This window comes from Anas acuta, chromosome 12 (assembly GCF_963932015.1).
Source record: "Anas acuta chromosome 12, bAnaAcu1.1, whole genome shotgun sequence".
NCBI classification, from domain to species: domain Eukaryota; kingdom Metazoa; phylum Chordata; class Aves; order Anseriformes; family Anatidae; genus Anas; species Anas acuta.
In genome coordinates this window covers 4,376,840-4,399,005 of record NC_088990.1, presented here as the reverse complement: position 1 = coordinate 4,399,005, position 22,166 = coordinate 4,376,840, and the positions used below count along the sequence as shown (strand labels likewise).

Sequence of the window (22,166 nt, the reverse complement as noted above, 5' to 3'; positions counted from 1 at the left end):
GCCTGAATAAAGAGTACAGAAAAAGATTGCCTAAGAGCTAAACAAGATAGTAGCGGCCAAGGGACAAGATACCTTCTTTAGACTATCTGTTCCACAGCCTAATAATCCTCCTCCACTCTCTTCACATTTCTGCAGGTATGCAAGTCCTTATGATCTTTGGCCAAGGCTTTCATTGTCCAAGTCCTAAATGATGCTGTTAGGTATTCAGACCAGAAGGGCATACATTTTTCTAGAAATAAGTAAGCAGGGAAGCCATGACCTTTCCCCTGAAAATATCTCTCAAATAATAGTATCAAAAAGTTGACAAAAACAGTGGGGGAAAAAATTCATGTCTGAAACCAAAACATTGTGTTCTGAAAATCCCCTCAACAATCAAAGTCACCACTTACGCAAAGTGAAAAGAGATGAAAAGATGCTATATGATATTTCCAAGAGATTTATTCTTCTGAAAAAATATTTGTTGATAAAAAGGAGAAAAAAAGCAGAAAAACACCAAAAATAAAAAACACAGAAAAGTGGGGGAGAATACTTAAGGAACATAACTATATAAAGGATGTCAGATCTTCCTACCTCATCCCCAGAACTTTTTAGAGCAAGACTAATAATAAGATTTTAACAATAACCATGTAGGAATCAGTTTTCCTACCTGGAATTTCTTGCCTGACAAAGTGATCAAGGCCTCAGACTCAGGGAACTCATAGAGAAATAATATGTGAGGAAAATATAATTTTAATGTCTTCTACCAAAAATGATGCCCAGCTGTGCCCTCTATACTGGCATTATTAGTTCATTACTTCCAGATAATGGGGAAGTAGCTTTGCTGTGTGGTCGTAAGTGAAGTAGACTGGAGTAGTGAGTTCAAAAGTGACAGAAAAAAAGAATTCCAAGAACTCAACTGAGAAGCTTACTGGAAAAGTGGGACTGAAGATCTAAATGCAGGAGGTGGATGATTCAGTAATGAATGGAAGGCTCATTTTGACAGCTTGGGCTGCCATCCAAGCTAATTTGTTTCCAAGCCTTCAGTTTGCCAACTGAAGTGGCTGAGAAATAATAGGCCCCCAAAAATATTTCTAAGGAAACACAATGCCCATTATCACTGAAGGAGAAAGAATCTGCACATTTCAAAGAGGAAAAAGAAATTTGAGATCTGCCAACTTTGGCCAGTTCCAAATGACACAGGAAGGAGCAGTTACAATGTAGTGAAAGGAAAGAAGTAGAGTATTGTTAAATAAATTCAAAGTAAAAGTCATCATAAAAAATAGACACAATAAATAGAAGGATGTTTCTTTCACAGAGAGATGATTTTATGGCTAAGCCCATGCAAGCAGCCTATGATAAAGAAAAGAGAGGCACAGGAAAAAATGAAAAAGAAATTGGTAAAGAGAAGTTGATAATAATAAAATGAAAAATAATGAGACAACCTCTTTATGTCTGACTTGGTCATCAAAGAAACCTTTTTATATAAAACAGATTGGATATTTTATAAACATTAGGGACTTAATTATCTCCCACACACAAACACTTTGCAGCTCTCACTAAAGTCAACAACAGCAAGGAATGTTTTGTGATTATCACCAAAGGTTAAGCCTGTGTTTAATTTTCCTTCCAATCACACACTACCCATATGATCTTAGCTAAGACACTTATGACATGTCTACAAAGGGCACAGTGCAGAAATCCCCTACTTACCAGTAAGACCACATGCCATAGCACTGAGCTGCACTGGTTTAACACCTCGGGTCGGGAAATTCAAGAGACACATGATGTCCATAGGCCAGCCATACACAAGGACCATCCTGCTGAATAGGTGCTGCCTGTCTCCATAGCTGTTTTGAAAATACATCCACAGCCACTCTCTGCCTTCACGCCCTTCTCCTTCCAGTTTGCTAAGACCACAGCTCATCTAGAAAAGAGAAGCACATGATTTTCCAGAAAGTGAAAGGTCTTTTTTTTTTAAAAAAAAAAAGAAAATAAAAGACTAGAGCAACTAGATGTAGCCCTCTTTAACTCCTAGATAAACTTTATAGGCAGTAAAGCAGAATAAGAAACTTGGAAGCGCTAAGAAATTATTTCCAGTCAATAAGAAACACCTATGGAGGTTGCATACTCTTTTTCACCATTGACTTTTCTTAAAAAGTCTGGATATAGGTAGCATATACATTAAAAGCCTTTAATTTATGAAACACATTAAAAATGGTCAAAATTTGTAAACATAATTCCTTACTATAACATTTTTTCTACCTGAAGTCAAAAACTTCCGGATTTTTAGAATATTGGTATCACATCTGCTTTGAGACCTGCTCAGGAAAAAGCTGAAGTTTTCTGTTAGCCTTCACCTTAAGTTTTCCTGACATTCAGCAACTGGAAAATGCCTTTCTCATGTGATGAACACTTGCTGCTACACACATCCTCCCTTTTTGCAGCATTGTGCACAAAAGCAATCCTACATTTTGATGAAAGACTTGCCAATCTTTTGGATGATGCCATTTCTGTGATGCCCCAACAACACATGTCTATAGGAGCCAATTTCTCAGCTTCCTAACCATCTTCCGTATCCGAAAAACCCATTTTCTCTAAGGTATGTTCAGTCTGCATTTTCAAATGAATTAAGCAAGAATGAAATTACTGTAGGTTTTGGACCATGTATTGCTAAATCTCAAAGTGTTTTAGATGCAAGTTTCATGGTAGAAGTTATTGAGGACCATTCTGAATAGATGGATACAGGTGCTCACTAACTCCATTTCGACTGAGAATGGAATCCATCACCGACGGTTATTTTTTCTACTTCTACTACAATCGTACTACCAGGCTACTTAATTAAATGGGCACTCAAAGCTAACATGTTCCCTTAGGGTATAGCTAAATTGCAATGGGAAGGTATGACTGCAACTTACATAGACATACCCAGCTGAGTTTCCATCTCATGAGAATCAGTAGCAACAAAGCGTCAACTGAGCAGGCTTCATTGCAGGCTGTACCAAAGCACACATTCACACAACTGTTTCACCTCTGTAATTACTAAAACAGCTAGATTAAAACTTGCTCCAGTAGAATCAGGGCCAGCGTAGGACTCATGAAATGTTTAAGATAAAACATGGGGTCCCTTCCCCTTCCAATCACCCAGTGAACTTCAACCAAACTTAATTTCAGAGGCTTTATAATTGTCCCCGTTGCCAACAGTGTTTCCACGTGCTCATTTGCAGCAAAGGTATGCTTTTAATAAGTATTCACTGTCATACCTTGCGGTCTTTTCATGTCAGTTGTTTTCATGGGTGGTCACCTCTCCAAGGCAGAGCCCGAGGCTTTACTCAATACCTTGCAAATTGATTCTTCCTCATGAGAGGGTACTGGCTGGATGCCACTGAAACAGAAATAACCACGTTTCCGGAGGTGAGGTTGTTTTTCTTTATTCAATAAGCTGTATCTTCACAATATTCTGTTATTGAAAATCCAAGTATTTTAAGAAATTAACCTTTCAACAGAATTCTGACAAGGCAGGATGTTTTGGTGATAGATGAACAGCATCCTGACACACTTAAAAAGATTAATATTTGTGAATTTTGACATAATTACTGATTTCCTCAACAGATTTAAAGTCTAAGTTTATCTTCATGTTAATCCAATTTCATGCCTAGAACAGAGCAAGCACAACAGAATGTCTTTCGTAACCTTCTGATATCATTAATTATTGCTACATTGGGAGTTACAGCATGGAACAAACAGGTTTTTAAATGGAAATCATTTGTCTCTCAGCAGGGAGACTCAACAGTTTTATTTCCTTCAACACCAAGCTGCATTCAAGTAATCTTGTTTCATGGTGATCCTCCCTCGACAACCTGTAAGTCAATGGTGAAATCCCATCTATTTTGTCCCTGGATTGGTCAAATGTGCTGCCCATAAGGGGAGGTGTCTATTTCCTCTCCTAATTGTGGAGGAAGGGTTTTCTATATGTTAAGGCCACGCTTTCCCCAAGCTGTGGGCATTTGGTCAGGTTTCCTGGTGATTTTCCACAAAAGGAAATCCCCTAACTCATTAAAAAAAAAATAGATTAATTGACCGGTTCAGTAACAAGCTGCCCCAGGACCCAATAAACTTTACAAAGGGTACATTCCAATTACGACTGGGCTCAGCGTGAACCTGATAAGTAAGCCAGCATAATCTTTCTTCAGCATTAAGGATTTTTTTTCTGATTTTTTTTTCTTTTCTCCCACTAATTTAACTCTTTCTCTGCACTTGTGGATTGACTAACTTCGTATTTCCCCTTTTCCTGTGAATGTGAATCCTGCTAAACAATTCCTGGCAACATGTTCTAATGAGTTCAATAAAACCAAGCAGTGCTCTAGTCCCTTTCTTTGCACTGCTGCGGCCTTGAAAGAAGGTTAGCTACAGTGCTGCCTTCTTCCACACTGTGCCTGGTGTCATAAAATGAATCCAGATCTCAGACCAGGAGTGAGAAGAGGGAAAGTGATCTCGCAGCAGAAACATCTGGTGGAGCAATTGGAGCTGCTTGCTAGCGAAGTGCAGCTGTAAGCCTGCTGTCACTGGGTGAGAGGGCTGGGAGGGATACGGGGTCTTTTGGTAACATGCATAACTGCAGCAGCAGGAAAAGGAAACAGTAGGCAGACAGCAAGTTAAAGAGATAAAAACAAAAGGTAGTGGCTACAAAAGACTTGCTTTATATTCTCATATGTTAGACTTGCACAGCATTAGACAACACAGGCACATAAGAGCATCAGAGTCTCAAGTCCTCCTGGCCCTTTTGCACCTATCCCTGTACTAAGGCACAGTCTAGAAAAGAGTCTAATGTTCAGAAACACACTTGTCAGATGTTAGCAGGCCTGGTTAGCCACAAAGAAGAGTTCCTTGCTCTAGGTCTCTGCAGCAGTTCCCCACCTGAGGCCACAGGCTGCATGAACATACAGAAAACAGCACTCTTCAGCCCTGTCCCCTCTTTGCCTAGGAGAAAGCTCAAGCTCCAAGCATGGGGTTATCCTCAGACATAAAAGAAATCATTTGACCACTCTGGAAGCACCTGTATGTGGCTCAAACAATCATTAGGTGTCTCTTCCAGAGACAGGATACAGAAGGCAGGCAGAAGCATCCCATGAACTGCATCTGCTCTGCCAAGCCCCCAGCCTGACCTTGCTGCTACACAGCGTGGCTTGGGTGACAACCCCAAAATCTTTCACTGATGCAAGACAGCCTGTGTTCACAGAGTCTTGTTTAGAAAACATTCAGTAATTAGCTGGCTAGTCATGCAAAGCACATTTACACACCTGCCTGGTAGCTCCTGCTACTTTTAACACATAAAAATGCACAGACATTTGTACAGAAGACACAAACAGTTTGGACCTATATCTTCTTCTGCTCAGATTTAGAATATCATTTTCATACATTTATTACGCCTAGCCTGTACTGTATTTCTTACAGGAACAAGAATAGCTGTAATTATTGTTGTCAATCAAAGTTTCTCTGAAGTCCTCAGCTTTACTGTTTCAATAACTCATTTTTACCAGTGGCAAATGTCTTCAACAAACACTAGAGTCTAATTTGCAGTTTGGTTCCCTTGTCATTTTCTGAGTCATCTTGGTGGAATGCTGTGCGGCAAGAGATTAGTTTTAGAACTTTTTTTCATCTTCCCTTTCTTTACATCTGAGGGCTGTTAAGAAGTTTGCTTTCAATAGCTCAGACATATCCAAGGCATACTACAGGTACCGAAGGTGCAATGAAATACAAAGTTTATTCTACTTCAGTACAAAGAGAATACCTGATGTACTGTTCCAAAGTCAGCCTTAGCACATGCAGGTGCAGCTGTTATTGGTTTCACTGGAATTATAGTTGCTTACTACTGGTGCTGGATTTAGCTGCTTAAAAGCAAACTCTTCGGCATCACATAGGGCTCAACTGTGCACACCCGTTGGTGTAAACCAAAAGGAATTCTACCAAGGATGTGCAAACCTCCAGGTAAACCTCAGCCTTCCAAAATAGCTAAAATGCCAAAAATAAACATGATACAATGCTGATGGATTTATAGGCAACAGACAGTTTCCTCCTCAAATTCTTAATCAGGTGTCACTGAGAGGCGCTAACATAATTAGGGATGAGATATGGATTAATAGGAAGAAAATATCATAACCTCACTCTTATAATAAAACAGTCCGTACACTATACTTACCCGCAAACTGCACCATTCTTCTGGTAGCATGACATTTGCTAAAGCAAAAGCCTGTTGATAATTCTCCATAGTCCTATATAGCACTCTGCCATGGCTGCTCTTCAAAAGGCCATATTTATCCCCTGGGAAATATAGCTGTATTAATATGACATTTTGTCACAAATTAATCTTAAACAGGGGTAATATTTTTGACACTGAGTTGAAACTGGAACTAAAAGGCAGTTCAGGTGGTTAAAGTGGCAATATCCTGTAGCAGACTTATATTCCCTGAGATAATACCATTATGGTCTAATTACCAACGTACTGGGACGTACCAATGGGGAGAACCGTGCAAGTCTTTCTTCATTTTAACAATAGACATACAGGATCACTGGCCCTCTACTCTTTATTACAGCTGGTAGTACAGTAATGCCCACTGATCCCAAACATCAGAGCCTATGGTGACAGGTGCAGTATGGAATAACAAACCTTGTGCTCAGAAAAGCAGCCAAGACAGATAATTAGCACCTCATCTACCATCATGATGAAGTGCACTGTAGAAAAGTAGACAGACAGTTTAACAAAGATTTTTTTTTCAAAACTAATTTCTCATTAAAGCGATTAAAAGTGGCCTGGTCTGGTTTTTAATTGAAGTCCCATGGCACAAGTCAGTTGTGACGAAAGGGATTCTCTGTGATGTGCTCTCTTTCCTGCTGTGGAAGTTCCCAGGCTTTGTACAGTTCGTCAATGCCAGGCTAATTAACACAATGTAATATTGCCACTTACACCCATTTCCCAACTCATTTGCACATAGCTTCCACTATTACAGAAATCAGGGTAAATTCATAAAACAGATTTCCACAGGAGTTGACCTTATTGTACAAAGGATGCTATTAACCTTTTCCATTCCATCTTCAAAACTGTGTGATAGTGGTGGTCACCGAAGATGACTGACAACTTGGTGTACCAAAATATTGCCCTATGGGTACTTCAGCGTATGTCTCAGCTGTTCTTCACCCACTGCACGTCAATTGATTTCAATGGGATCATTTTCATTAAAGCTAATGTCTCTTCCTTGGCTGTTTAATTCCCTCCTGAACCTGAAGGCTGCAGCCAGTGGCCGTGAAAATATATTTGTGTTGTATCTGAACTGAAATACCTACACTTCTGATTAATATCCATCTTTGAGATGTGATGTGAAGCCCACTGACCACTACTGATCATTAAAGATCCTATGGTGCTTTTTGCAAGAGCAGAGGGTATTATAAACTCCAAGATCCTGGCCATATTCCAGTTGGGATAATTAAATTCTACCGCACTAAAATTCCCCCTGCAGTTTCAATTGAAGAACTCCTGTTCTTCACTTCCTGTTTTAACAACCGGAGTGAAGTGTTGCTCGTGCTGAATTGCCAACACGTTCCATCCCTGAGCTGGGGAAGGGGTCTCAACCCATGGGTACACATTCTGCCAAATGCTCTGGGGCTCATTAGGAAGGAGGTGTAGAACGTGTGACCTAGAAGACCATAAAAACATAGCTCCAACCTCAGCGTTACTGCAGGTTGATCGCTATGCTCATGTGGTGCTGGATTTTATTTCTGGCAGATGCAATCAACATGAAATGTCTGGGTATCTATCAATGCTACCCTGAAACTCCCCAGGCTGGACAAAGAGGTTTTGCTGGTGAGCGAACTGCTCAAGTAAGTGTAAGAATGAATTCAGTTGAGATTCAAAGTTGAGGCCTTTCTGTGCCCGAGTAACCGCTTGGTTGCGCTGAGTAAGTTTTAGGTAAGAAACGGATCTTCTAGAAACAGGCAGTAATTATAAGCACCCCTAACTTCTGTACTGGGGGACATCACAAAACATTGATCTGAGGGCAGGATTTTTTTATTTGACCAGGAACTCACCTTTGTTTAGCTGACATGTTTCCTCCTTCTGTTAGCTAAGAATATTATGCATCTCTAGTGAGGCAACGAGGAGTCACAGGGGTACCATTTTAATATCCTAGGAAGAGAGTAAAGAAAGAGACAACGTAAGAGTGGGAAGCACCTATATAACTTTGTCAAGAGGGGCAAATCCCTCACGTATTTAGTTTTAAACTTTGGTTTGATTGATTTTCATTTGAAAAACATTCCCCAGAACTGTAGGTCTGGGACTCAGAAATTACAATGGCTAAACAGTCCAATTCACTGAACTATTTAAGAAGCCTTGAAAATACTATTTCTGTGTTCGTTTGAGAGCAAAGAGACAAATTTATTTCCTCTAAATACCTCCAGCTTAGCATAAGAAAGATGATACACTGTAGATTCTGTTGCTCCAGGCAACTGATGAGGAACCTCTTTGATGTGCTTTGATTAATGCAGGCTTCTTTGATTCAGTGATATTTGGTTCCAGTTCTACTAAAAAATATAGATATATCCTTACCACCACCACAGGGGAAAACATTAAGGACACTTGCTTGGAAAACACTTGGGCTTACGTTAAGAGTTCTTATTCAAGATTGGAAAGTTTTGTTGCCTCTACTGTTCTCTCTCCTTTGAGCTGTCTCCTTGACTGCAAAGGTGGGTACCAGGTGTACTATCCTGGGGTAGCACTTTACATCATTTAGAATGGTAGAAACACAGCAGTGAAAGAGACTTCCAGAGATTATGTAGCTCCCCTTTCCTCCCAAACCACCTGCATTGTTTCTAACAGACATCTATCTGCCTCCGTGATGGAAGTTTCACTCTGCCCTGGAGTGCGCTATTTTAGGATTTAACTATCCCACCCACGCGCACCTTCAGACAAAGAGATGCCTTTGGGAAAGGTAAGGCCTCCAGAGAAATACAGCTGCTTCTGTAGTAAACTGTGGAAGTCATATAAAAATACAGAGAGCAAAGCACTTCAGTAATGTTTGCTTAAAAATGAAGATGGATATTTGATCTAGCTAAGGTGGAAGGGATTGAGCGAGAGTCAGAAGAGTCAGAATCTACCAGGATTCCCTGGCTACTCCACAACTTAGGGAATTTATTTTTGTTCATTTCCAGTCCAGTAGCTTTAGATTAACCAGGCTAGATCACAATACAAAACTAGCTTAGTCTGAAGTCCAGATAACAGAAGAAAAAGAGCCAGGAACAAGAAGGCGCAAAAGAAGACCACCTATCATGTTTCATTCACAGGGCAGACATCCTCAAACTCTCAGTCCAAGAGAACTCCCACTTGTTTCTGAACGAGCTGTTCAAAAATAAGCATTTTTCCTGAATGGATCAGTACAGCTCATAGACTAAAGGCTACTCTAGAATGAGCCAATGGCATTTTTTATCACTCTGAGTTAATATCAGTCTACACTGCAACATGTATATTGATAGTGTTATAAGTTAAATTTTTTTTTATTTTTTTAAGAAACGTGAATTCCCGTACGCCCTACTTTGGTAGCTTAAAGATTGTAGGAGGTCAAAAAAAATAGGTCAGTGAAAATAACATTGCAACAAGAAATTAATTGCAAAGAACGTTTAATATGACAGGGGACTACATAAAATCCTATTATATTTCTCCACTATCCTACTCAGTAGTCTGTACTATTGCTATACTCAAAGGCCAGGGCAGTCTCCCAGGGTAAATTGCTACATTAGTTTGACATTTCTGGCTCCAATTAACCTTATATTTGAGCTATTTTCCGAGGGTTTTTAAAAAAAAATCTGTGATAAGGTTATGTTTTTCTATTAGAGTTTCAATTGCTTAATGGCCTGTTCCTGATGCCAATCCCTCTTTATACACACCCCAGGTAAGGAAAGGAGGCTGTAGTTTGACAACACATCACCTCTGGCAGCAGGACCAGCCTAAGGTGGAAGCCTGAGAGTTTGCTTTGGCACCCAAGCCTGTCCTCACAGCACAACACCGTCCTCTCCCTTGCACCCACCTGACTAAGGGCTGCTCTGCAGTCCAGGAACTGATTGGCTTCAACAGCTTGCCAGAAGTCTCTTCTTATCAAGTCTGCATTGGGAAGGAAGCAGAAGAGCAGCAAAGATCTCTGATTTGCAAGGAAAACAGAACAACATCTCGTTATTGCCATGAAGGGCAGTGCATCAAATCGCACTTCATGTTCCACAGTTGGCCTGGCTGTAAATGCTACGTAAGGAGATCATGAGGGCAGGTGCTGAGAGGATGGCAGGTCACTGAGCAGGACCCCACAGCATTGACCACTGAATATACCAAAGCCACCAAATCACAGCTGCTGTGGTTCTGGCACGATTATCTTGTGTTAGCAATACAGAGACTTAGGAATAAAACAAGGCAGCTTCCACCATGGGGTGGTGCCAGTTCCTGCTCTCTTTCCTCAAGCTTTAAGGTGCAATCGCACCTTAGTTGAAGACCCAGCCAGTTCAGTGTGTTCTGGGGACAAATCAAAGAGAGAAAGAAGAAATTCAAGAAAGTTTTCTTGGTGGCTACTTGCCCAAATAACGTGCTGCGAACAACACTACCAGTGAAATTAACTTCCTCCCTCTGCCCAGACACAAACATATATTCATTATTTGAACATCACCAGAAAGTAATTTCTGGGAATAAGTCTTGGTCTATAATTTGCTGGCAAGCAGACTGCTCTAAGTATGAAATATTCAAAACACAAAATTCATGCTATATGACCTACAGTTTGGCAGAAGAGTCAAATCTAATGCTTTAATCACAATTCAGATATAAATGCTTACATTTATGAATGCAAATTCATTAGCTACATGCATTTGCCAAAAAAAAAAAAAATCCTTTTTTGAAACATTCCCAATGTCAAGTCTGTTTAGTAGAATGTTTCTGGAAGAGAATTACTTGGGAAGTGAACCATCTTAAATTTTATTTTTGTTTCTATATTAAAATACTTCAAACGGAAAGAATAATAGCTAGATTTTGCAGATCCCCCCAGCTCCAGTATTAGGTGAGTGGTATGCACAAAGCGTCATAGAGACAACTACAGAAGTGTGAGAGCTGAGATATGGTTGGCAAGGAAACCACAATTTACAATAGCCTGGATTTTCATATGCAGAACCTACCGCACTGTAATGTTAATTACGTACGGCAAGGCAACGCTCTGCTTCTGAAGTCGAGTCACTCCATTGACTACCACATGAGCCAAACTAAGCAAATACTGCGTCCTTTCATCACCGTGCAGAATTGCTCTGATAGAGTTGATGGATGTAAATGACAAAATTTGTATTGCCTTTCAGTGGACAAAGGTCAGGACCTTGGGCCTAATTTTATTTATTTTAATCTATTCTTAACAGCATTTACAATCCAAAACTAAGTGGTATGGTGTAATCTGTATGATGTAATCTAGTCCTTTATTAAAAAAAATAAACTGAATTTTGGTAACATACAATGAGATAATCATGGCTAAGGTTTTCAAAGTACTGACATCTAAGCAAGGTAACTTAAAAGGTAGTGGTATGGTCTTTGAGAGCACAGAAGCTCTTGAAATCACATAACAAACATAAGAACATTTATTTAGATGCCTACAGAAAAATCCAGTTAAAAGTGAAGTTTTAGTAGCTATCAAAAAATCTCAGCATGAACGTGATACTTTTGAACTACAAAAATCATTCACCTTGAACCTGAGATCCTGGCCAGAATCTTATTAAAATAAGGCACATTGGGGGATTATTAAACCAGGATACAGCTGCCCCTGAAACCTGAAGCACAAGTGTGACTCAGAGACTAGCAGAGCTGCCCAGACTTAGAGCAGACATCGGGCAAACCTCAACTCCTGCTGGTGACAGCAACTGCCTGTTGCTCTTTCCCTTCTCCTCAGCACCTCAATATCAAAGAGCTCGACCCCAAAACATGAAAGATCCAACGTGGAAAAACCTTCTTAGAAGTCACCTCTATACCAGGTGGTGATAGCGCACCCCAAACCTAGCGGCCCGAGGGACAGATGCTCCCAGCAAGCCTGGAGTCACCACGGATCTTGCCCGCTGTGTGAACAGGATCGGCAGCGCCCTGAGCCAACCTCTTGCCAAGTGAAGGGTTCCTGCCGAGGGACGGACGGAGCCTGTGGGGCATGAAGCAGAGCTTTAGACCCCGAGCACAGTGTGGCCCTCCCTGCCCACCCTGCCCAGGACACACCGAGCCAATTTACATTGTAAATGCTGCGCGAGCGCCACTTTATCCATCTGGAGGTTACCAGCATATCATTTATTTATTGTGTTGTTGAAAAATTACCTTTAGAAATATAAATGCTAATTTGACCGTAAAAAGATTGCATCAATGCAGAGATTCAGGCTGGGGGATGTTTTCTACATTCATTAATGCAAAATCAACTGTTCTGTTTTTCAGGAGCTAAGGATCAAGGACTGTCTTTTACATAATTAAAACTCTGAAATTTTAATATTATCTTCCCTGCGCAAGACTCAGAATTCAGGAAACACCTCTCTGAGTATTAATTGTGCAGAATAATATGGCTGTCCATCTGTATGATCTTTCCATCCTTTGATGTTTAAATTGATCCTAGTATTCTGGAGACAGCTTCTGCAGAACTGATTTCCTTGTCTTTATTTTAGCTAGGTTCATTCAAAGGGCAAAATATCTAAGCATTCAGCTTTTGACCCTACTAGCAAATATTTAATGTATGAATTAAACTGGACAGGGCTTTGCCAGAAGCTCTCTTCATGTTTTATTTCTGAAGCTATTTTTACCAACATTTAATCGCTTAAATGTAAGGAGATAAAGACATCTCTGACAAACTGTGTTTATTGAGCTAAATGCCATCAAGGAAAGCCCTTTTATTTTTTCATAATGGGTTCAGCGCACTTTGCATCCCTGGCTTTATTCTGAAACACACTGTCACAATCCAAGAGGGTGATACAGTAGCTAATATTACCACTAAATAAATGCACAAGTGCACGGACACAGGAGGCAAATTGACAAAGAGACAGATAGATAAACTGGAAACTGCCTTTAATAGGCTCCCAGGAAATAAAACAGTGGTGTACTGTCCCCAGTCACTCTCCCGCCCTTTCTGTATAGATTTACAAGGGACCACTCTGTAAAACCCATCAGCGAGCAAACAACAGCCAGGCACCTGACTAAAGGTCAAGCCAGCAGCAACAAAGCACGAATTAAAAGGGAAAACCCTGATTTCACTCCCTCTCCCCCACCCCACCAACAAGGGGGCATTACAGACTGGCTGCCTTAAATGTTTTGGATATTATCAGTGGTCCTTGCAATGGGCAGCAGGAGGAAGAAGGCAGCAAGGAGAGGGTTGTAAGCCAAAAGGTGGGGTGGGCAATCACAGGACAAGCAAGTGACAAAGCCAGGCCAGCATCAGGTGGAAGGGCATTAGAAGAGCACATGAGCAAGTAATTAGCAGCTGGAAGGGGAAGTAAAGGGTCAAAATCAATCTGTCAGGGGGCAGCAGGGAGGTATTACCATTGCCACTGACTACCCATCGCAGGAGGTCTGCACGCTGTTGGGAAGAAGTTGTTGCCAAACGTTTGTCCCAGCTCTCTGCAGGCTGCAGGGTGCTTTAGAACAGCCCAAACTTTTACTGTATTTTACTTCTACTGTATGCTCACCACTGCTGTTTCTGCTATGCTCGCTCCTTTCTGCGGGGAAGAGAGGACTTCACAGGACTATACTTTGTCCCCAGAAAACAGCCGATGAGCAGGCACTGATAACTGGACTTTCTATCTAAACAGAGGGACAGATATTGCCCAAACTAATTCTAGCACAGAAACGATTTTAATGAAAGTAGCTACACGTAATGATCCCTTCATTTCATTAACATCTTGGATCCTAACTTGTTTCTTCAAACTATTTTTTATGAGGACTTGTCATGGCCAATGAAGCAATACACTACAAACAGCAAGCATAGGCCAGACTCACTTTGGAGCTTTTTTCCCCCAAAAGAGATGAGGGGAATTTGTACACTCTTCTAATTTCAAGAACACAACTGAGGCTCTGTCTTTCTGAGCTACCCTTCCTTTGATGTTCAGATCCATCCTCAAGTACTGGCGAGAGCACTGCAGAACACATTTCTTGTCTTTATTTTAGCGAGGTTCATTCAAAGGTCAAATATCCAAGTAGTCAGCTTTTGACCCTAACTAATCTGCCTGGCACTACCACAGATGGGAAAACCCTGTCTACAGCAAAGAGGCAGAATGGCACGTGGAGAGCCAAACTTCCCCACCACACATCCTGCAGGACGGACCTCTGTCAGATTTCCATTTACCAGCAAGGAAACAGCGGTGTTGCAGCAAGTGAAGCCTCCGCCATGGTCTGGTCACCCCCTGCTGCCCCTGAGGAGGCCAACAAAGGCCAACAATAGTGGTGATTTTTGTCATGGGACAGTGATCTGTAATTTAAGTGGGGGCATTCATCATTCACAAGTCAGAGCTGAACGAGCTGCTCAGCGATGACCCTAGGGCACTCCCAGCCATGAAACCAGACTCAGACAGTGAGCTGGAGATGCAGGACCCATGTTTGGGGAGGAGTGGTTACATCCTGTCTCCCTCTCTCTTTCACTACTTCTATTGTTTAACAGAAGGGTTGAGACCCCACGTGATGTCCTCTATAAAGAGGACTATAAAAGTCTATAAAGATCTACATGAGTTTCAGCAATCAAAGGAAAAAGAAGACTCTGTTAATGAGTCAACACTGATGATCCATTCACATTCATCGTTAATAGACACACAAAATATAGTCTCCAAAATCTGAAGGCCCAAATACACTGCTCTATTGCACAGAGGTACATCAATCAACCATTCTCCCACTTCCTTAAGAGCCAGCTCCCAAATACAGCTTTTTTTTTTTTTTTTTTTGACAGTGATTGCAGAGCTATGAGCTGTCTCCAGGAAAAGAAAAAAAAGGGGCAAGGCAGGAGGTCAAAATTTTTTTTTTCCTCAAGGAGCCTCAAAACCCACTCTCAGGCAGGACTCATCACAAAAGCTATGATTTGTAATGGAGAAGGGCTGGAAGTCAGGAAGATGCTGAGAACATTTCATGGCCTGCACAGCATACACGGGACATCTGAGAATAGATGATCAGGCATCTTTATGACTGTCTAGTTACCGTGCCCATCTAATTACCTACTGGGAAAATTCTATCCATCATCCACTGCCTACCTCCAGTGAGAACAATGCTACTGCCCGCTCCAGTTTCCCAGTCAGAGCAGATTGCCAGGAACAGTAGCAGTAATGACATCCCCTTCTGTCCTCACAGGAACTGAACACAGAAATAGAGCTGCTGGGATTCTTCTGCACGCTTTTGCCAGCTCTGTTGCCAGAATCTAGCTGTAAGACAGACTGGGACCAGAGATGGCTTCATAAAGGAGGGGAGAAAAAAAAAACACCCCAGAACAACCAGATGTGCCCAATAATTGAGAAAGGAGAACTTTTCTTTGATACAGCTGTATGAAACTTGCAGCATTATGCAAGAAACAGCTTTAGCTAAAACATACAATGGGACAGAAGTCTCAGGATTTTGTTCCTGCTACTGATCCTTGTGCGATTCACTTCACTCATCTATCATCTATGCCTTGGTTTCCCAGGTCTACAAGGGGATGACAGTACTTTCCCATGCCTCGGTAGTTTTGTGAGGTTTAACCCTTATTAACATTTGCAAAGCAGATTGGGACCATTGAATGGACGGCAGAACAGAATTTTTCAAAGCTTTATTACTGAAGAGAAAAATATGGGGAAAAATATCCCAGCTAGGAGCAGAAGACTCTGTTCCCCTCCTTGCTGTGGTAGCATTCAGCTCTTTGGGACCCGTTTAACCCTGCTCTGTAAGGCTGATCTCTGGTTCAGCTGGCTCTGAACAATCATGCTCTGCATCCACCTCTCTTCATAGCCATTACAAAAGGTGAGCAATATTTATTGGTTCGAGCAGGGCCAAGGGCTGACATTAAGCAAATTTCAAGGGTTATTTGAAGTTAATTGAGTTTAATCATGTAATGATTTTATAATTAGTCATAGTTCCCAGTCTTGTACTGAAAAAGTCACGCTTAAGAATTATTTAAAAGAATATTAAAGCCAATTCAAAATAAGCAGCAGGAAACTCCATCGGTGACTGGTGGGAGCAGGTGAGGGGATCACAAGGTGTGCTGGCCACATGCGCCAGCTGCTTCAGTGCACCGAACCTCTGCCTTTAAGCGCAGTGAGCTGAAATCCCAGCTGGGGACTTGCACTAAGGGTAAGGACAGCAGTAAGTTTCCGAATATTAGTTATGCTGACTTGGTGGTATTTCTCACTGGCAAAGAGTTGGATGGATCCTGCCCCGGGGGAAAAGAAACTTCTGAGGTTTTCCACCTCGCTGGAGCCAGGTTCACCTAGCTGATTCACAAGCAGGCAAAGGCCAGGAAATCGTATTTATACCTCCTCAAGACATTGGACCTATCAGTGGAAAACTGTAATCCTTGGTTATATAGGGGAAGGGAAGTCCTGCAAAAGTAGTTATTCTAGAACTTCAAGCCAGTGCTTGGAAGTTGAATTTGAAATGCAATTAAAAAAAATCCCATGAAAATGGCATGCACAGCAATAAATGAGGCATAAACAAGATCAACACCATTGAGTTCAGGGAAGTGGTGACAATAAAAAACCACCTATTGTATCCTCTGCAAGACAGTTAGGACAAGTGGAACACAGCACCTCAGGAAGTAAACACAGATCTTTGCTTAGGGCTAAAGGACTCAGGGGTCATGCAGCCAGCTACCTGCTTCATAACAAGCACCGCATCTCCTCACTTCCCGCTCATCCAGGACACCCTTACAGTAACGTTACATGGCCTCAAGGAGCTGGGTTTCACCAGGTGGTATGTGATATTAAAACACAGCATGGAATGGTGCGAGACTGCTGTGGGATTAAGCGCATGCATGTTCCTCTTGAGAGCAGAGGGAACGGGCTCATCAGACTTGCATATTTTCACCGCCTGTGTATCTGAGTCCTGAACACCATGTCGTTGTCTACATCTAAACATTGACGTTTAGATGTAGAGCTTAGGGATATGGTTTAATGGGGCTGTTAGTGTTAGGTTAGAGGTTGGACTCGATGATCTTGAGGTCTCTTCCAACCTAGAAATTCTGTGATTCTGTGTGATATGTCAATCCAGTCACTGAAACAACATCAGTATCCCCCCAGGAAGAGAAAACCCAGTGCTTCTAGAGACTAAATCGGTGGGTATGGCTCCCACCAAAGCTGCCCCCGTAGTAGCTGCCCAGAGTATGCAGCAGCACGAGACCCAACTGCAGCTGCGACTTTTGGGGTTGAGAAGAAGGTCAAAATACATGGCTAATCCATCTCAGAGAAACAACAGAATTTCTCCCAGCAACACAAACTGTGTTCAGTCCCATCCCACTCAACAGAGGCAAAAGCCTCCTTGTGCTTTCCATGACGACCCACTTCTCTCCCCTCTCAAACCCTCCAGAGAAACCAGTGCCTGCCTGGCCCCTTCCCCTGCTCTTGTCCCCAGCAGCCTAAAAGGCACCCAAATTCAGTTTTACCTATACAACTGAGAAGCCTTGTGGGGATGCTGTCTGACTCTGTGTCTGGGAGGCATCGTAAGGTTTCAGCACAGGGTCACACTCTTCAGCGTGGCATGGATGGCACTAATGTTACGCTCCAGTCTTCCTGTGCACAGCAGCACAACGAGCAGCCCAGGGCAGGTCCCAAGGAGTAACTTATCTGGATTTAAGAAGTCCTGAAAAACAGTTAAGCATTTATAGGTAACAGTTCAGTAAACACACTTACCACCCTGCACAGAGACATAATTATTGATAAAATTGTACTTCTTCTCATCACCCACTGATAATTCTTTTATAATTGTCTTGCTTATTTTCACCAAATTACAGAACTGACGTGTCCCCAGCCACTTGGCAATGATGAGCCACATCCAGGAAGCAGGACTAGCTGGGGCAATTTTTTCCTTTTGAATACTTAAATTGCGTGGAAAATTCAGCCAAGGAAAAATAATCAGAGAAACAAACATTCAGAGCAACAATAAGAGCGGAGTGCAACACTCTAAAACTAAAATATTTTCATAATTATTTTTCTCATTTCAAAAATAAGATTTTAAAGTAACACCATCCTAGCTTTAATCACAAATATGTATCATAAGAATGCCTATTATAACTTGAAATGACGGGTTCTGCTTTTACTGAGGAAGAAAAGACTTCCGTGATAAGGCTGTGAGACAAGACTTTGAGAGCAGCCCACTAAATATTACGCCTTCATCCATTTACACAAAAGAATGCCTTGGAGGCGATGCTCTGCGTGTGCTGCCACTGGACCTGAGCAGTCATAAAACCTGCCCAAACCATCGCACCACTGAGCGCTGCCTGATGCAAAACCTCGGGTCCTTTTTGAGAGAAAAGCAACAAGGAGAACAACAAGAGGTCTGAGGACAGCTGCGCTCAGTAGGGGCCACGCCATGGGACATGCAGTTTTCCCAACAAGAGCAGTATCAGAGGCAGGCAGCTGGTGGGGATTTCTCTCCGAGCATGCCCACCTCCCAGGACAGCTTCCAAAAGCGAACTCCTCAACCCCAAAAGGCAGGGTTTCAAATGAGGCGCCTAGCAAAGACTTCTTTCCATTTTAAAGACAATCTTCTCCACATCCTACCCTCTCCCTACAGCCATAAATAATACCAGTGTATTACTTAATGATATGACTTATTTATTATTTATTTAAATGATTTATGCAGAGCCTATAGCCTTAACAACTATAACGATAACGATTCAAAAACCAGAAGCAACATGAAAAGGAGATGCTTAAATAATTAAAAGCCTCCCTCCTTTCCCGAAAGAGAGCTGAGGAGCAGTGTGTTTTTCTTTCTTTAGGTTTTTAGTTCTCCTACAAGTGAAAGGGCAGAGTGCCATTGGCTAAATGCTGGCTTAGCAAAGGAAAAACAATAAATCAGAACAACCAGTCTTAGAGAAGCTCTCAGCTAGCCTTTCCCATCCGTGCATCTCAGAGGAGGGTAAGTACCACAGGACCTATTTCACAGAAGGTGAAACTGAGGCCACAGAGGTGATGTAAATGGTCCATGGTCACCCAGAAGTTCACTTGCAAAGCTGGACATAAATCTTCTCCTCTTCCATCTATTAGACCAGACCTCTTCCACCAATCCACACTGCTTTCATATTTTCTTGCCTTGATTTTTTTTTTCTTTCGGGATCTCTGACTTTTCTGCATTTTCCATGTCTCTTCTTTACATCCTTCTCTCTTCCAGCCCCCCACTCCAAACATTCCTCCTTCCCTGGCAGTCTTTCCCTCCAACCTTATCCCTCCTGGCAGTCACTTTTTACCCAATTTTTCCAAAGAGGTTTTATCCTCTGCAATTAGGCAAATACTTGGCAACTCACAGTGCAAGTGGGTAATTGAGCACAGTTGTAAGTGGATTATCATTGAAATGACTGATTTTTCACAATGCAGAAAGCTCAAGGCAGCAACAGGGTGCTTTGCAATTTAAACATTGTAAAGAGAGTGAAAATATTTTCAGGTTTCATTTTAAAACTTTCCAAATACAAAATGGAAGCCTATTCCCCAATGGCAAGGCATAAATACACACTGTAAACTCAAATCACCGCATGTTTGCCTAGTTCTATAAGGGGAACAGATGAATTATCAGAATCAGACGTTACAGCGCAGCTGGAGCAGTAAAAAATAATATGAAATTCTTAAAGATCTTCTGGACTACTCTTCAAAACAACAAAAAAGACAGAAGTGCCTTGACGTATGTCTTGAGGTGCAATGAAAAATTTACTCTAGTAGACTGACAAGTATCTCCAAGTGAAAACCCTAAAAAATTAACTTCAGAGATCCCAAAGTTTACACCTGTGTTGTGGAGCATTAATAGAAACAGCCTTGAGAATTCATGCATGGTGTGGATTGGAAATTTCTAAATCCAAACCCAACAGTTCTGCAATCTAGGGATCCTCTCTGTCAGTTTAACACAGAACCAACTCTTTATCTAAAGAAGTCTTTGAGTTTTTCATTGACTTAGTTAAGAGTACAGAATGAGAAATGCCCATGGATGTTTGAATGGTTTTGTTTGTTTTAACATACTCAGGACACTGGACTGGTATTTGCTAAACCAGTTCAATATCCAGCCCTGCCACAAACTTTTTGTGTGACCTTGGAAAAGTCATTTAGGTCTACTCATCTACATTAGGAAGCTAATCCACCTAGATAATGCAGAGAGAGACAGGCACCAAAAGAGTGGGGAGGCAGACCACCTAAATTATACATAAAGATATTACTTTCTCCTACTCTTCATCTCCTCTATTGAGTATTGCTCGTTCGATGCTACATTATCTTTATGGCATAGACTTTTCTCCCACCCCCAATAGGATCCCAATTTCATACACAGTCTCGAAGTATTGCATTAATTCAAATAAAAATACAAATTCCAAATACTTATATTTATCTCATCAGAGCTGCTTACATTTAAAAGACTTAACTGTCACAGTGAACAGCTCACAAACAATCTGAAAACTAAGAAGGAAAAATAAATACAATGTTTTGTTAAAAGTTGTTTTGAGGAATGATTCGAAAAACCACAATCAACACAAGAAAACCACAGTCTGCCCAGCGGCCCACTGCACACACAAAGAGATATGAAGTTTGAATGAAAAAATTCATAACTTAATCTGCCAAACTACCTTCCTAATTCTCAGAAATAGCAAATAAAGGAAAGCATTTGTGAATAAGAAGTATCTGAGACTGGAAGCAGGTGCATTAGATATGGTGGACTGCAAAAGCAGATTCAGGCTGCTGGAGACAGGCAGTCGCAACAATTTCCAGTGTCAAAGAAAAATCTGGCACCTTGTTAAATATTAATAAGCTGTCAGGGTCAAAATGTTTAGGTCCTCCCAACTCAATCACTTTCATTTCTACTTCTCAGAAGCCATTCAATTGGAAATACCCTTTCCTGTCTTGCCCCTCCTCATCCTGCCATCTCACCCAGAGCCATGTAAAATCAGAGGAATATGGACAGTAAATGAGTTGGTAGCCAAATGATATTTTTGTCTCCCCTGCCTTTGCTGGTTATTTTGTTATTGTTAGTGAGGCACAGAAAATGTAAATACAAGAGTAAGAACAATGCGAAGAGTTGGTTTAGCAAATCTCTGCTGCATTTTCTGCAGGTTAGTGTTATTGATTACTGACACCTAAGGGTCTGACACATAATCAATAGACCTCATGACCCACATATGTGACATGGCCTGTGGGGGCTTTAGAAACAAGAATGAACATGGCAGCTCCATCCGAAGCTTTTCATATAATATTTATTTATTTATTTGCAGGCAAAGCTGTTTCTACTCAAATTACTGTCATGGTGAAAACTGGTGTCAGAGGAGTTTGCTCATTTCTTCTCCTGGTACCTGAAGACAAGAGCAACAATAATAACTGTCAGTGAAACAAAAATCAAACTCCACATCAGCAACCGAGGAGCTGATGCTCCCTTCCCTCACTCAATTAGTTACTCACAATGAGAACTAGTCATTTGAAGGAGAAAGAACTGCTTGAATAGGAGAACTTACCTTCATCTTTATGCAGGGTGCCAGAGCAGCGCAAATTAGCGTGGAAAATACAAGTTCGACATCAGATCAGAGGGGCTCTTTTCTGGTGCCCGGTCCTCAAAGCCAGACGAGCTTTCTCTCTAACCACTTTGCAGAACACCACAGCCTCCTCCAAACATAATTCTTTGTCTCATCATTGTCTTAGCTGAATCCAAACTGGTCACTCAGGATTACTCCTGGGTCTCAGGAGCTACTTCAGATGTGCTCATTTCCTTGACTTTAACACTGTTTTTGGCTGGGATTTTACACTCCCAGAGCTTGCTTTCTTCTCTCAGGTGACTATCTTCACTGTTTCTGAATAGTCATTATCTTCTCTCAACACTGTTCCCTTTTGGTTTGAGCAGTCTCCATGCTGAATTCCCATTTATGAAGACTTCAAATGAAGACAAAGATCTGAAATTCTCCATCTGGATTTTCAGACATTACTGAAGTTCTTCCTCCCTTTTCTCCAGCTTATTCTATCAGTTAGCTACCCAC

The 22,166-nt window shown here is 41.5% G+C and overlaps 1 protein-coding gene across 25 annotated transcripts in view; it reads right to left on the bottom strand.

The window, feature by feature from the left end:
• LOC137863007 (protein FAM169B-like) overlaps window positions 1-22,166 on the bottom strand; it is a 262,188-nt gene that overhangs the window by 190,636 nt on the left and 49,386 nt on the right. For 20 of the 25 annotated variants that reach the window (XR_011100644.1, XR_011100621.1, XR_011100624.1 and 17 more), the window contains exons 10-17: window positions 17,613-17,809; window positions 15,238-15,417; window positions 11,999-12,167; window positions 10,050-10,522; window positions 8,059-8,155; window positions 6,176-6,297; window positions 3,240-3,361; window positions 1,690-1,903 (exon numbers count right to left, since the gene is read on the bottom strand). The gene's annotated coding sequence lies outside the window, so the exon portion shown is untranslated. The remainder of the gene's footprint in view (window positions 1-1,689; window positions 1,904-3,239; window positions 3,362-6,175; window positions 6,298-8,058; window positions 8,156-10,049; window positions 10,523-11,998; window positions 12,168-15,237; window positions 15,418-17,612; window positions 17,810-22,166) is intronic. The other 5 variants (XR_011100622.1, XR_011100628.1, XR_011100627.1 and 2 more) reach the window with 5 other exon arrangements.